Source organism: Bidens hawaiensis, unplaced genomic scaffold (assembly GCF_021521415.1).
Source record: "Bidens hawaiensis isolate Kalapana, Puna unplaced genomic scaffold, B.hawaiensis_p1.1 tig00000864_1, whole genome shotgun sequence".
Taxonomy (NCBI): domain Eukaryota; kingdom Viridiplantae; phylum Streptophyta; class Magnoliopsida; order Asterales; family Asteraceae; genus Bidens; species Bidens hawaiensis.
Window position 1 is genome coordinate 4,208,994 of NW_027491050.1, and position 16,108 is coordinate 4,225,101.

Sequence of the window (16,108 nt, forward strand, 5' to 3'; positions counted from 1 at the left end):
GTAAGGCTCAATATTATCGGTAGTACCATATGTACACGTATCCATATACCTCATTTCAGGTAAGCACGTATGCATGTTGCATATATATTCCATATCACCTTTATACACGTATGTTGCCATTTTTAACTATCTGTATGTCCAGTGACTTCTCCCCGAATTCCCTCGTACAGGCAAGCCTCTTATTACGTTCCGGACCATAATAACTCACCTGCCCTACGAGTTCATCCCAGAATCAATCAGTGTATATCGTTACTCATTATTAACTTTCCCAGATATAATCGATCCTACGGTTATATTATAGGTACCCTAAGGGATAACCTAATCCTGTATAACCAATGGCTTTGATACCAACTTCTGTCACACCACGTTGAGCGATTTGCGGAAGCGTAAAACGGAAATGGAACAGATACAACTGGTATCAAATACATTGTTCATTAAAAGACTAGGACGGGGCTTTAGAGTGATGTGTATAAACATTGACGACCAGATCTACCCTACGACACTATGAGCGGAAATCATAATGAAGTGAAAAACACGAAACATCTCATTAGTCTCCTCGTTTATTCTTTTGATACCAGTGATAGGTACAAAAGATATGACAAGGTAAAGCTCAGATACAACATGGACCAATCCAACCAGAAGATCAGACAGCATCAAAATGAACACAATGAACCAACAACCTATATATAGGCGAGTTGGACTTATACAGCGCATATGTTATGCGGCGCATAACTTATGCGCCGCATAAGATGCTTGTGTTAGACATTAACGTACATTCCTACATCACATGCTATCTTGACCTAACAAACACAAGATCTAAGTACTAGAAATTCCATGCTCTTACAGACTCCCCCTTGGATAGTACTTGTCTTGTGGTATCTAAGCAAATAGACATTTCGTGCTCCAACAAACTCCCCCTTGGATATTGCTTAGATTTAGGTCAATATATCAACTCAATCATCAAGATATAAGACTCCTTTGACGTTATGCTTTCCCGATCTTCTTCAAATGATTTGACATTTAAGGCTATTTACCATCGTCTTGAAAATCCAGTCTTGTATCTTTTATAAGTCAAAACGATTCTTTAATCCACTGCTATCACATTCCATTCCTCAAATCCACTCATGATGAATCCTGAAATACATCTTTATAAAACTTTAAATCTCATTGTATTTGAGCCATAAACCCAATCACATGGGAGAACCAACAATCCTCTAATCCCATGTCTTTTCTCCAAGTAAAAGATTTTGAATACTCAATGTATAACTATTTATAGCTTGTAAATGACAATAACGTTTATGTTCATATATCAACATTTTAGTCTTGTATGCCACACATAAGTATGTATGAACCAAATAATCTTACAAGCAGGTAAACCTTTATACTTCGACATTTTAACATATAAGTGATACGGAGAGGATACGACATGAAAGTTTAACAAAAATTGAAGGCTGTATATGTCACAAGGTACTTATGCGGCGTATAAGTTATGCGTTGGGTAACTTATGCGCCGCATAAGTTGGCTTGAAGGTTTTTGACACGAATATCTGGGAGAACGATGATGAAATGACCTGAATTTTTTGTATGTTGTTCAACATCGAGGATATGACAATCTGTGAAGTTTTGGTGAAGTTTGAACGGCTAAATCGTCTTGAATGATAAAAAATGTGTAGAAAAGAAAAGTTTTTGAGCTTTTCTAGGTAGATCATGAGCCATAAGGCTCTGATAACAATTAAAAGTCAACGATGTGTCTTCAGAGTGACCTGTAAGAACATCAACGACCTGATCAACCCTACGACGCTATGAGCGGAAATCATAACGAAGTGAAAAACACGAAAACATCTCTTTAATCTCCTCGTTTATTCTTTTGATAGCAGTGATAGGTACAAAAGATATGACAAAGTAAGCTCGGTACAACGTAGACCAATCCAACAGAAGGTCAGAGAGCATCAAAATGAACATAATGAACCAAAACCCTATATATAGGCGATGTTGGACTTATGCGGCGCATATGTTATGCGGCGCATAACTTATGCGCCGCATAAGATTCTTGTGTTAGACATTAACATACATTCCTACATCACATGCTATCTTGACCTAACAAACACAAAATCTGAGTACTAGAGATTCCATGGTCTTACATTAATAAAGAAACATTACTAACTAATTTACAATATGTACATCTTTCTAACATCTATTACAAACTAGATGATACAATCAAAACTAGCTTTTCAACTACTTCACTTTTAACTCAAATGCTCGCGGCGTCGATCACAAACCAAAATCATAACACATAGACAATTACTTCCCTTTTCTAATTACCAGAAAAGCATGTTAAAAAACAGGTCAACTACGAATAGTTGGTGAGTTTCATAAATTTTAACAAAATCAGTTCTGCATACCACACAGTCATAGTTTGTATGTACGCACGTATGTAAGAAAATATATTTACGTTGGTATATGTACATTTGTGTCTTTTTATGTACATATGTATGTGTATAAGTTTATGATAAAAGTTTAGAATTACGATAAATCGTGACTGTTCGTTCATACTACGTGACTTCATTTTCAACGTAAAATAACCACTGTGGTCCCCTCTTCCGCCCAGAACGGTTCCACAAAAAATCAACCACTATGGCCCTCCTTCCGCCCACAATGGTTCCATGTAAACTCAAACATTACACAGTGTATACACAAATAATTAGCATTCGCTTCACATAATATCTCCTACGCCTATCCACACAATATGTCTATACATTTATCTATTTATACATAAACACACATATATATAGTATTTATCACGTATCACCAATCACTGTGGCCCCCTTTCCGCCCACAATATGTATCATCACAATATTTTCCTGGCATTCATGTCATAATCAAGTTAGTCTGTTTAGTTGCAGCAAAACTTGGCTCATAGGCCATACTCAACTTTAGTTTAGTAAGTTGCGGCAGAACTTTGCTCATAGGCCATACTCAACTTTAGTTTATTAAGTTGCAGCAGAACTTGGCTCATAGGCCAAACTTAACTTTAGTTTATTAAGTTGCAGCAGGACTTGGCTCATGGGCCATACTCAACTTTAGTTTTTTACTATTGTGGCCCCCCTTTCGCCCACAATAGCCCCATGATCATCGCAGACCATGTTATCCCCATGGCCATTACAGACCACGTTGTTTCCTAAATTAGTTATGTTTAACACTACATAACGTGTTTGTATAAACATGTTGTCACGTGTAATTTCATTATGTTTTGTTATTAGTACTATCTCCACTTTCCACTTAATATATCAATCAACGATAATAATCACCTTTCATCAGCACGTAGTCAATCATTATGTTTGTAGGGACTTTTCATATATAAATGTTTAGATAATTTATATCCTGAACCGTTTTAAGATAGATAACGTATATAAACATGCTTTTTACCCCAAATGTTCATAAAAACAGTTTAAAAGTGGGGTCATGAAACTCATGGTTTTGTAGGAACTAAATGCGAGGTCAGCTCGGGGTTCGTTTCTCTTGCTATCACTTAGTCCTGATAGTTAATATTATATTAATATTAATATTTTAATATTATTATAACCCTCATTCTAAGCTGGGCTACATAGCTAGTCTGGGTGTAGCTGTAACACCCAGAAAGTGTCAATAGGCTTAGATTGTGATGTTGTTCAATGTCTAATGATTAAAATCGAGCTTTGCTCAGTTTCCCGTTTCACCAGCTGGGCCAAGTTTCTCCTTTACGTGTTTGGAAAACAGTTATAGGTATGTAAATTGGGTAAATGTGTTGGTTGTTAAAATGATTAAGTTATAAAGAAATATCACAATTTAGGGGTATGGATTCGCTATGTAACGTCCTCGTTTCAATAAATAAATAAAATATTTCGGGTTTATGTTAGTGGTAGTGTCGAGAAAGGTTAATTAAATTAATTAAACAATATGTAGAGTATGGGTAGGATTATGAGAGATTATTGGACTTATGGGTAATTATGGGCCTAAAAGCCTTTGGGCTTTGCTTATTTAAACCCCTAAACCCTAAATCCATCCCTATCCTCATCATTCCATCATCATTCTTCCAATCATTGTCACGCATATCCACACACACACACACAAAAACCTTCGCTACACCAAACATTCCAAATCCAACCATCAATCCTAGACCTATCTCAATTAAATCCAAAAAAAGGTAAACACTACATTCATTTCGATACATGTTCTAGTTAAGATTGTTAACAAATAAACCGAGTCAACCAACATAAACGAAATGGTATAAACGAGCTTCAATTAAATCAAATACATAACAATACTAATGAGTTGACAAGAAGAAATTAAAAGATACAAATAACAATACGACGCAAACGGGTCTTCAACAAGACCCAAATCCCGACAGCTCGGCCAATGCTAAGAAACCAAGCCTATTTAAACTCTATGTGATCCAAGATAAGAAGCCTAGTATGCAACGCATCTTTGAGGAACCACTCGCACGTAACTCCGAGACGAATAGATCAAACTATTCGCACGACCCGAACCATGCGAATCCTTTCTGATCACCCATTCGTGCGAACGGGATCGATTCGAATGGTTTTCAAAGATTGATTCGCACGCCATGCGAATTCTTTTGGGTACGAATTCTTTTGAGTGCGAATCGTTGTTATACGACTTGTTAGGACCCTTCCTGCGACCCGATTGAGTTTCCTATGCGTATTGATGAAGGGTTATACTTGATTCCACCTGGTCTCTGTTCATCGGTGCCCAACATGGCTGGAAATGGCAGACGGCGGCGGTGGGTGAGTGTAAGTGAGAAGATGCAAGAAGAAGACGTAAGGGGGTGTCTTGGGGGGGGGGGGGGGCTAGGTTAAATAAAAGGGGGGGGGGAGTTGGTGATTGTGGTATTATAATAAATATTATATAATAAATATATATTAATAATAATAAGTTATTAGCAATAAATAATAATAATAATAAAAATAATATTACCAATAATAATAAATCTATAATAATATAAGAATGTAAATTGGATGCAAAGACCTAAGTTAAACCCGAACCCGAGACCCGAATCATTTAGAACCTACAACCCGACTTATGCCAAACCAATGGTATATGGGACCCGTTCAGAAACACTTAAAAGTAAGAGCCCGTTGTAAATGGAGAAACTGAAAGGAACGTATGAGCGAAGGATAACTTACAAAAATATATACTTATATAATAATAATGAAATACGAATAATATATATATGTAAATAATGATAATAAAGAAGAATTAAGTATATTAAATTAACATGAACAATTTAAGAAGACTATATGTCGGTTCAATTAACTTAAAAGTTAACCCTGTTAACATAATGAAATAAGTAAAGAAGCAAATATAACGATTAATACGTGTGTATTATTAACAGTTAGTCAGGCACAGTTGAAGTAATTCAGAAAGGAGTTGACTGCATGTGAGTTCTAGCCCCTTTCTCTGTGCCGTTTTTCTGGGCTGTGTGCATACTCCTATTTGATAGTTAAAGTACTTATCCTAAGTGATAAGTATAAGATATGTGTATGATTGTACATTGAATGTTATTATTATATGATGACTATATGAATGAATATGTGTGTGTGTATATATATATATATATTATATACATAAGACAGGTAAATTATGCACGTACGATGTGAAAGTACGGATAGTTGACGGGACATGTATGGATGTATGGTTGAGCGAGACGAAGGCAGACCCTAATAATATCTGTGATATTAGGGACCAGACCCTGATAATATCTGAGATAGAGGGACCAGACCCTAAGAATTTATGAGATTGAAGAAGCATGATAGTTTATGGTATACCATAGGAGAATATGAAAGAAATTTTGTAAGTACGTATGCATGTATGTGATGAATGTATGAATGAATAATAGTAAGTAATGTATGGAATACGTATCTTCAGACACGTATAAGTATGACTATGAATGTTTGTATGTTAATTGATTATCTAGAACTCACCTAGCGTAGCTGACTTTTAGTATGCACACATGCAAATAGGATGAGACATGTGGCAAATAAAAGAAGACCGGCATCAAAGAAAAGAAGAGTCACGTGTTATTTATATTTAATGTTTAAGACTTATGTTATTTCTGTTTAAGACAAAGTATTTATACTATGTATGAATGGTTGACTTTTATTTCCGCGAAATGTTTTAATTAACTCTGATTTTCTGAAATATGTGAATGAGTAAACCCAACCAGCATGAAAGTACGGCACCCGGGGTCGGGGGCCTTATAGGTTGGTATCAGAGCATAAGTTCGAGAGAATAAGCATCCTACATGCTTAGACTCGAATAGAGAATGGGACTTAAAGAAGAAAGAAATAAGATGCCAGTCAGAGAATGCCATGTGTCACTCAAGCAAGCTTAATACGTGAATTTCCTTACGTGTAACGTAGGGATAAGTAAGAAAGTTACGTGAATTGTTAGTGATAGAATTGCTTGTTTGTATTGGAAATGTTTAATGTTCTAACTATTTTAAGTAGAACCGAGCACAAGTAGACTCACAAAAGAAAATGTATAGGACACGGAGAGTAACGTGAGTAGCTAATCTCAGCTGGCCACTGCTATTACCTACAGCCTTACTATCCTTGTACTAAATAGTTCCTCACGTGATGATGTTTACGTTTTTCCTTTAGAATTCAGATGGCTGGTCCTAGGACTGCTGGACAAGGAGGGCACAAGGGGCGTCGTGGAAGGCCTCGTATCAACCCAGTACCCTCTGAGGAACTGATCACTGAACCTAGTGAAGATAGAAGCCTGATTGTACGTGAAGAAGAGTATCAGATCGATCCTGCTATTCAAGCTGCGATTACTCAAGCCGTTGCTACTGCGGTGAAAAATCTCCAATTCGACAAGTCTACCGAAATCCGTACTAAGACTGTTGAGAAGACTGGGAGAGTAATGAGAAGGATATCGAGACTAAAGTTGAGGCATGAAGTGAAGTTCGTTCTGTGAAGGTTAATGATGGTAAGCGAGGCCGAGGTGGTTGCAACTACAGAACCTTCAAAGGTTGTGACCCACCTCAGCTGACTGGTACTGATGAGGCAATCGCTACCCTTCAGTGGATAACCGCAATGGATAAGGTTATCCTCATTAGCAAGTGTCGTCCCAATCAAACTGTGGGCTTCGCTACTCAGTCGTTTGGTGATGAAGCTATGTTCTGGTGGGAAACTGTTGAACAGAAAAAGACTACTGCTGAAATTAAGGCAATGAGGTGGGATGATCTGAAAGTGATGGTAATGAAGAACGTTTGTGCTGATGTTGAGGTTGAAAGAGCATAGATGAGGTTCCTAAACTTGAAACCGCGAAATATGACACACCGTGAGTAGACTACCGAATTTAATCGTATGTCGAGACTTGTGCCCGAAATGGTGAATACTGAAACTAAGAGAATCTAGTGTTAAGTCAGAGGATTGCCACTCTGAGCGTCCGCACATTGGTCATGGCAAGTAGACCTGCTACTTTTGATTCCGCGGTCGAACTCGCGGAACTGGTTTACGAGGACCTAACAGTGAATGAAGCGGTTGTTCAGTTTAAGAAAGACAAGAAGTGGGGTAATCAGGGGAAGAGGCACGGTACTCTGCTTTGGAACCCGAGAGACAAGAAACGCAAGGCATGGGAGAAGAAGCCGTGTCAGACTTGTGGGAAATTGCACGGTGGTGAGTGCAAGTAGGGAAAAGGTACTGATGTCGGCCATAAGTGTGGAAAGGCTCATAGTGGAGAGTGTAGACTGGGATCAAATGCATGCTACAAGTGTGGGTAAATAGGGTATTATGCTCCAGAGTGTACTGCTAAACCCACGTGTTACAAGTGCAGGAAGACAGGTCACTTTGCGAGAAAGTGTAATGATGGCGAAGCTGGAGGTAGTGGGAAGAGAGATGCTGAGAAGAATAAGCCAAAGACAAGGGCTTACATGCTGAGTCAGGAACAAGCCAAGCAGATTCCTGATGTTGTGACAGGTACATTCCTAGTAAAGGTATTTCTGCTTCTGTTTTATTCGATTCAGGTGCTAATAGATGTTTCATAGATGCAGCATTCTTTAAGTTAGCAAAAATGACATGTAGTAGAGTGCCTGAAATGTTTATGGTAGAAACGGCTAGTGATACCTCTGTTAGAATAATGAGAATGGTTAAGAACGGTAAGATAGAATTAGAGGGATGTGAGTTCCCTGTTACTTTTTATGTAATGACCTTAGGAGGGTTTGATGTGGTTTTGGGAATAGATTGGCTGTCTGAGTTTGAGGCTCAGATAGTGTGTAAGAGTAGATTGATAAGGTTAAAGTCCTTGGATGGTGGTACAGCGACGGTTTATGGTGATAAGGAAAGTTCGGGGCTTAACGTCATTTCGATGATAAAAGCTGAGAAAATGTTAAAGCGAGGGTGTGGTGCCTACCTGGCGTATGTTGTTGACGCTTCGGTAGACGCAAAGGAAGTGAAAGATGTTCCGATAGTGTGCGACAATCCCGGAGTGTTACCTGAGGATCTTCCGGGATTGCCACCGGAACGAGAAGTAGACTTTCAGATTGAGTTAGTACCAGGAGCACAGCCTGTTGCGAAAGCATCTTAACGACTGGTGCCGTCCGAGATGAAAGAATTGATCTCCCATCTGCAAGAACTCCTCGAAAAAGGTTTCATACGACCGAGTGTTTCCCCGTGAGGCGCGCCGGTGTTGTTCATGAAGAAGAAACACGGAAGCATGAGAATGTGTATCAATTATCATGAGTTGAATAAGCTTACAATGAAGAATAGATATCCGTTGTTACGGATTGATGACTTTATCAATCAATTACAAGGTGCTAGCTGGTTCTCGCGGATAGACCTTCGATCGGGCTATTATCAATTGAGAGTGAAAGAGGCAGACATTCCCAAAATAGCGTTTCGGACGCGGTATGGACACTACGAGTTCCTCGTAATGTCGTTCGGTCAAACGAATGCTCCCGCGGCATTCATGGATATGATGAATAGTGTATGTCGACCGCTGTTAGACAAGTCGGTTATCGTTTTCATCGACGATATACTAATTTATTTGGAAAGCGAGTCTGATCATGCTAAGCATCTGAGAGAAGTATTGGAAGTTTTGAAAGATGAGAAACTGTATGCCAAGTTCTCGAAATACGCATTCTGGTTGCATGAAGTGCAGTTTCTAGGTCACATAATCAATCCTGGAGGGATTACTGTGGACCCAGCAAAGATCAAGGCGATAAAGAATTGGAAGACCATGCAAAACCCGACTAAGATACGCAGTTTCTTTGGGTTGGCTGACTATTATAGGAGATTCATCCAAGGTTTCTCCAAGATAGCCACACCATTGACCGGGATGACCCGAAAGACTATGGTGTACAATTGGGGTAAATTCCAAAAAGAGGCATTTGAGGAATTGAAGAAGAGGCTCACGCAAGCTCCAATTCTTGTTCTACCTGACAGTAACAAGGATTTAGTAGTTTGTGCTGACGCTTCACATTAAGGGTTAGGTTGCGTGTTAATGCAACGAAGAAAGGTTACAGCTTATGAGTCTAAACAATTGAAGGTGCATGCAAGTACGTACCCCAGGAATGACTTAGAGTTAGCAGCCGTAGTGCATGCTCATAAAATCTGGAGACATTACTTGTATGGTACTAAGTGTACTATCTATACGGATCACAAGAGTTTAAAATACTTCATCGAGCAAAAGGAGTTGAATATGAGACAAAGAAGATGGCTGGAGTTGATCAAAGACTATGACTGTGAAATCAAATATTACCCAGGAAAGGCTAATGTAGTTGCCGATGCTCTAAGCCAAAAGAATGAAGAAGTCATAGCAACAATGAAATCTTACAGCTGATTGTCAACTCAGATCTCTTTACGGAAATCAGCAAGGTCCAGACAGAAGTACTTGCAGATGAAGGGTTAATGAAGAAAGAGAGGATTTATGGGCAATAGACTGAGTTGATTGATAATACACAAGGTGTAAAGATCAGATTCGATCGAATGTGGATTCCACGACAAGGGAATCTCAGAAGTCGAATCCTAGACGAGGCTCATAAATCTCTCGATTCATCTAGGATCTAACAAGATGTATCAAGACTTGAAGAAAGACTATTGGTGGCCAGGTATGAAGAATGAAGTGGTTGATTATGTCAGCAAGTGCTTGACTTGCTTACAAGTTAAAGCAGAACACCAGAAACTGTATGGGAAGCTACAGCCTCTAGAAATACCCGAGTGAAAATAGGAACACATCACCATGGATTTCATAACTAAGCTACCGCTTACAGCTAAGAATCATGATACCATCTAGGTGATCATGGACCGTTTGACCAATAGTACTCACTTTCTGCCTATACGAGAGGCCATCTCATCAGAAACGTTAGCGAATGTGTTCATTAAAGAAGTGGTAACGAAGCATGGAGTTCCATTGTCGATCGTATTCGACAGAGATACCCGTTTCAGTTCCCGATTTTGGAAGAGGTTCCATGAAGCAATGGAAACTAGGTTGAACATCAGCACGGCGTATCATCCTCAAACAGGTGGACAGTCTGAGCAGACTCTCCAAACCCTTAAGGATATACTACGTGCATGCGTGTTAGACTTTGGAGGAAGTTGGGATGATCATCTTCACTTAGCAGAATTCTCTTACAACAACATCTATCATTCGAGCATTGGTATGCCTCCATTCGAGATGTTGTATGGTAAACGTTGTAGAACTCCTGTATGTTGGGGAGAGATTGGTCAGGATGAGATTGGTAGTCTGGAAGTTGTGCAAGAAACCTCCTCGATGTTTAATAAAATCAAGGCAATAATGAAAGCTGCTCAAAACCGTCAGAAATCTTATGCCGATAAGCTGCGACAACCGATCGAGTTTAACGTTGGCGACAACGTGATGCTTAAGGTCTCGCCATGGAAAGGTATCATTCATTTTAGGAAGAGAGGAAAGTTGAGTCCAAGGTATATTGGACCGTTTAAGATCACCACCCGTGTAGGAGAAGTGGCGTATAAGCTCGATCTACCTATAGAACTGGAAGGGATTCACTTTACCTTTCCCATTTCTCACTTAAGGAAATGTCTCGTGGACGACACGTCTCACGTGCCGTTGATGGACATAGATGTAGATGAGCGATTGAATTATATCGGGAAACTAGTTGAAATCGTTGACCGAAAGGATAAACAACTTCGTCACAAGGTCATTCCATTAGTTAAGGTGATTTGGAAACATCGAAAAGGATATGATGCAAAATGGGAGACGGAGGAGGAAATGCATAGGTTCTACAAGCAGTTGTTTATGTAATAAATAGGTTTTGGGTACGAAACCTTTTTAAGGGAGAGACTTGTAACGTCCTCGTTTCAATAAATAAATAAATAAAATATTTCGGGTTTATTTTAGTTGTCGTGTTAAGAGACGTTAATTAAATTAATTAAATAATATGTAGAGTATGGGTAGGATTAAGAGAGATTATTGGACTTATGGGTAATTATGGGCCTAAAAGTCTTTGGGCTTTGCCTATTTAAACCCCTAAACCCTAAATCCATCCTTATCCTCATCATTCTTCCAATCATTGTCACGCATATCCATACATGCACACAAAACCTCCTGTACACAAAACATTCCAAATCCAATCATCTATCCTAGATCTAGCTCAATCAAATCCAAAAAAAGGTAAACATTACATTCATTTTGATTCATGTATCGTTAAGATTATTAACATATAAACCGAGTCAACCGACATAAACGAAATGGTATAAATGAGCTACAATTAAATCAAATACATAACAATAATAATGAGTTGACAAGAAGAAATTAAAAGATACAAATAATAATATGACGCAAACGGGTCTTCAACGAGACCCGAATCCCGACAGCTCGGCCAAGGCTGAGAAATCGAGGCCAGATCGGAACCAAAGAACCCGGGGGCGTTTCTTGTTCCACATGATAGTCACCAACAGCTCAACACGTGGTCTGGATCTGAGTTTCGTTAAGCCGTGTCTCCGGTAAACGGAAGATGTGCACCAAAACCGAGGTGGGGTGATCAAACCTGATACAGCCCATTTGAACCCTATGCGATCCAAGATAAGAAGCCTGGTATGCAACGTAACTCCGACGCGAATAGATCAAACTATTCGCGCGACCCGAACTGTGCAAATCCTTTCTGATCACCCATTCGTGCGAATCGGATCGATGCGAATGGTTTTCAAAGAGTGATTCGCATGCATGCGAATTTTTTTAAGTGCAAATCATTGTTATACGACATGTTAGGACCTTTCCTACGACCCGATTGAGTTTCCTATGCATATTGATGAAGGGTTATACTTGATTCCACCTGGTCCCTGTTCACCGGCGCCCAACATGGACGGAAATGGCAAACGGCGGTAGTGGGTGAGTGTAAGTGAGAAGAAGGAAGAAGAAGACGTGAGGGGGTGTCTTGGGGGTAGGGGGCTAGGTTAAATAAAAAGTGGGGGGGGGGGTTGGTGATTGTGGTATTATAATAATAAATATATATTAACAATAATAAGTTATTAGCAATAAATAATAATTTACACAACATATCCAAATTGTCCGGATTTCTTACAAAAAGTTCATTTTTACATAATTAATCCGAAAATATACTTCTTGATCGTTTTTTATGTTCTGATATTCCAACAGGTTCGTTAATCACGAACTTGCCGGTTAATCATTAGATCATGAAAATTTAGACACTTATTAAATAAAATTTGTATAATTTTATAAAATTATTTCTAGATTTATTTATAGATATAAATTTATAAAAAAAAATCATTTTATATGCTATATTTAGCCCGAAAATCATCAGTTTATACCAAATAATTTCCTTAAAATCCGCCTAAATTCCTGAGTGACCAAAACACTTCCCAATATAACCTGTAGCAATTCCGGAAGCTAAAAATCTTGTCAAACATCATTTTTGAGCTAAAAACGATCTTGAAAATTCAATAAACGTGAATGCACAAAACATACTTAGGATTTTCCAAATGATCCCAAATTTCATATGTGATCACATTAAACCAAATTTGAGTTCCCCAAAAAATTTCATAATTTTTCACGCATTTTAACTATTTTTCCCAAATAAACGCCCTAATTCGGTAATAAATTCGCCAAATAATCTCGGATGGTCGAAAAATTACCAAATTTGAGCAGGGACTTGATATGGTCCCTGATGTCCTTGCAAAATTTCATGACCTAAAAATATGTACATCACAACCTAACCTAAACAGCCCGTAATCGAACATTTCGGCATTGGCTTTGCAGTTTTCGCCCGTTTTCGCTCTCTTAATCCAATTACTGGGTTCTTATGCTTCTATATGAGCTAATTACAGGTCCTGTATCACAAACCAAGCATGTATCATCAAGAGACCAGCCATTAAAGTTAGGGTTTCGATTTTGAACCGTAAAAACGTCGTTAAAACCCTCTAATTCGTGTTTATGGCCAAAAAAACTTATCAACCAGATTCTTAACCATGCGTATGACTAAAACATGTTTATGGACCATTTTGAAGAGTTTTACATGGTTAGTTATGATTTTCACTAATCAAATTATCATTTTTATGCATAAACCAAGTTTAATCAATTGTAAAATGATCAAGATCTTAGTTTTTACCTTTGGTTTTGTTAAGAAATGGAAGAAGATAGCCATGAGCAGAGTTATTCATCAAAATATGTGAGCTTGGATAGGTTTAAAAAGATTTTTATGCAAAATATTCAAGGGGTGGACCCCCCACATGCGGCCGGCCCTATATGGGCTCATTTTTTGCCTACTTTTCTTGTTTTGCGTGCCCAAACGTAAAATCCTTAGTCGAAATTTATTTTGGGTTTGGTTTTTGGCGCGAAAAATATATCGGTACGACAAACAGTGCGAAAACGAGTGTTTTTCGGCCATTTTATTGTAAATTTAGAAAAACATACCATTTGTTTGTAGAAATCGAAAATATTTTCATGTATTGCTTAAAACATCCTCAATAAGTGTTTGGTAGATCTTATTCGGCTTAATGGATGGTACAATGCTTGTTTCGGAACTATCTTTCGCGTTTAAATCCATAGCGGATAGTTAAACGAGCATGTTTTCGTTTAAATGTTTTGCTATTGAGTAAAGGCCATAATACTAATATGTTAGCTTATATTAATCATATAACACTTATAGATGCCCCCCTGGATATCTGGGTCATAACCATACCCGTTTGTTTAACCGATTGTTCATTACGCATCGCTTATTCGATAAACGAATACCAAGGCATATTCGATTTTGTCGCAAATGTCACATAAAATTATTAAAACCTTTTAACAACTCCTTGTATGAGTTGTTTTCTTTTAAAATTTTATTTTGATTTTAATTTCTAAAATTTGTGAATCCTGTAACATTCGCTACTTTTCAAACATGAAATTCGAATTTTCGGTTTCGTTTACATACATACATACATATATACATACACACATATATACATATATAAGGGAAGTATAGAATGAAAACCCATTTGAGTTGTGAAAACCCGTTAAAACCCTATCTAACATCATTTTTTTACACACGTAATATATATGTTGTAACATTTAATACAAAACATCGAAGATTAAAAAAAATTGTTTTGCTATTTTTTAATATTTTTTGACTAATTTTTATATATGTTTTTAAGAGAGAGAAAAAGTTATATTTATATTTACATTTTTTGTTCACTTTAACTCCGGACCACAAGTTCCAAACTTTAATTAAAAACATGTGGTTGAGAATGAGTTTATAGAGTTTTCACAACTTCAATGGGTTTTTATTTTAACCTTATATATATATATATATATGTGTGTGGGATCTAATAAAAACTCCTCTTAAAGAGAAAACTTAAAACTCCTAAAAAACTATTTTTAACTTTTTTTAAAAAAAATTTTTGAAGTTTCTTTTTTTTCCATTATTCTTATATGTTGTTATTGGCTAAAAAACAAAAATCTTGTCGGTATAGTGCGCATGTGTAATAGTGTGCATTGCATATATATATTGCATAGAATACAACATTATTTCACATATTTAATACACACTATTTTATATATACAATATAAGACTAATACACACATCGAATACACATTAGTACGTATGTGTAATACAACACTAACCTACATGTGCACCACATCGACTTTTATTTTATTATTATTTTTTTTCCATATAATACAACACTACTACACATATACAATACACAAATATTGAATATTTGCAATAAAACACTATTAAACTCAAAAATACATAGTAATACACATGTGTAATACAACGGTATCGCACAGTAATACGTATGTGCATTACAGCGGTTTTTTTTTTCGAGTGAAATATAAGAAAATATAAGAATAATGGCTAAAACAGAATTTTGAAAATATTTTTTATTTTTAATTAAAAATAATTCTTTAGGAGTTTTTAGGAGTTTTTAAGTTTTCTCTTGATCCTCTCCCTATATATATATATATGAAGTCTCGTTTCTTGTGACATTTGTTAATTGTTATTGAATTTCTATTTGTATGCGTTAAACCGACCCACTTTATAGTTTCAATGCGTTCTTGTTCATCATTCATCGATTAATATAATGTTCACGATGATTTACTTTTATCGTAAGTTCATTTTCTAATCGTATTATAGTTCCGATGATTTATGATTATTCTTTCGTTCTTTTTCTATTTGTTTTGATCAAGTTAACGAAATTCCAAGGATTTAAAATTTTATGTTTAAAAATTTGCACACTATATGGGTAAAAGACAAAAATATCCAATAATTATGACTTTTTATTACAATTTTTATACATTTCGAACTTTAAGGTTTAATTGGTAATTTTATTTTAAATATATTTTAATGTAAACTTGAAACACAAGGACTATTTCTATAAATTTCATTTAAATCCCCTAAACCATCAACCGCCACCCTTTGTCTGGTTCGTTTTTCCGATCAGCCCTCCGACGAGCTCCGACTGTCGTGACCATGGTTCCAGCGACCATTAAAAAACATCATAACGCATGTATTAATCAAAGTAACAACTTGTAACTCATTTAGAACCTAATAACAACTCGTAAATCTTCATTTAAAACCTGTAGCATCATCGATTAAAGATAATTTATACTGTTTTCTGGCCGGATATAT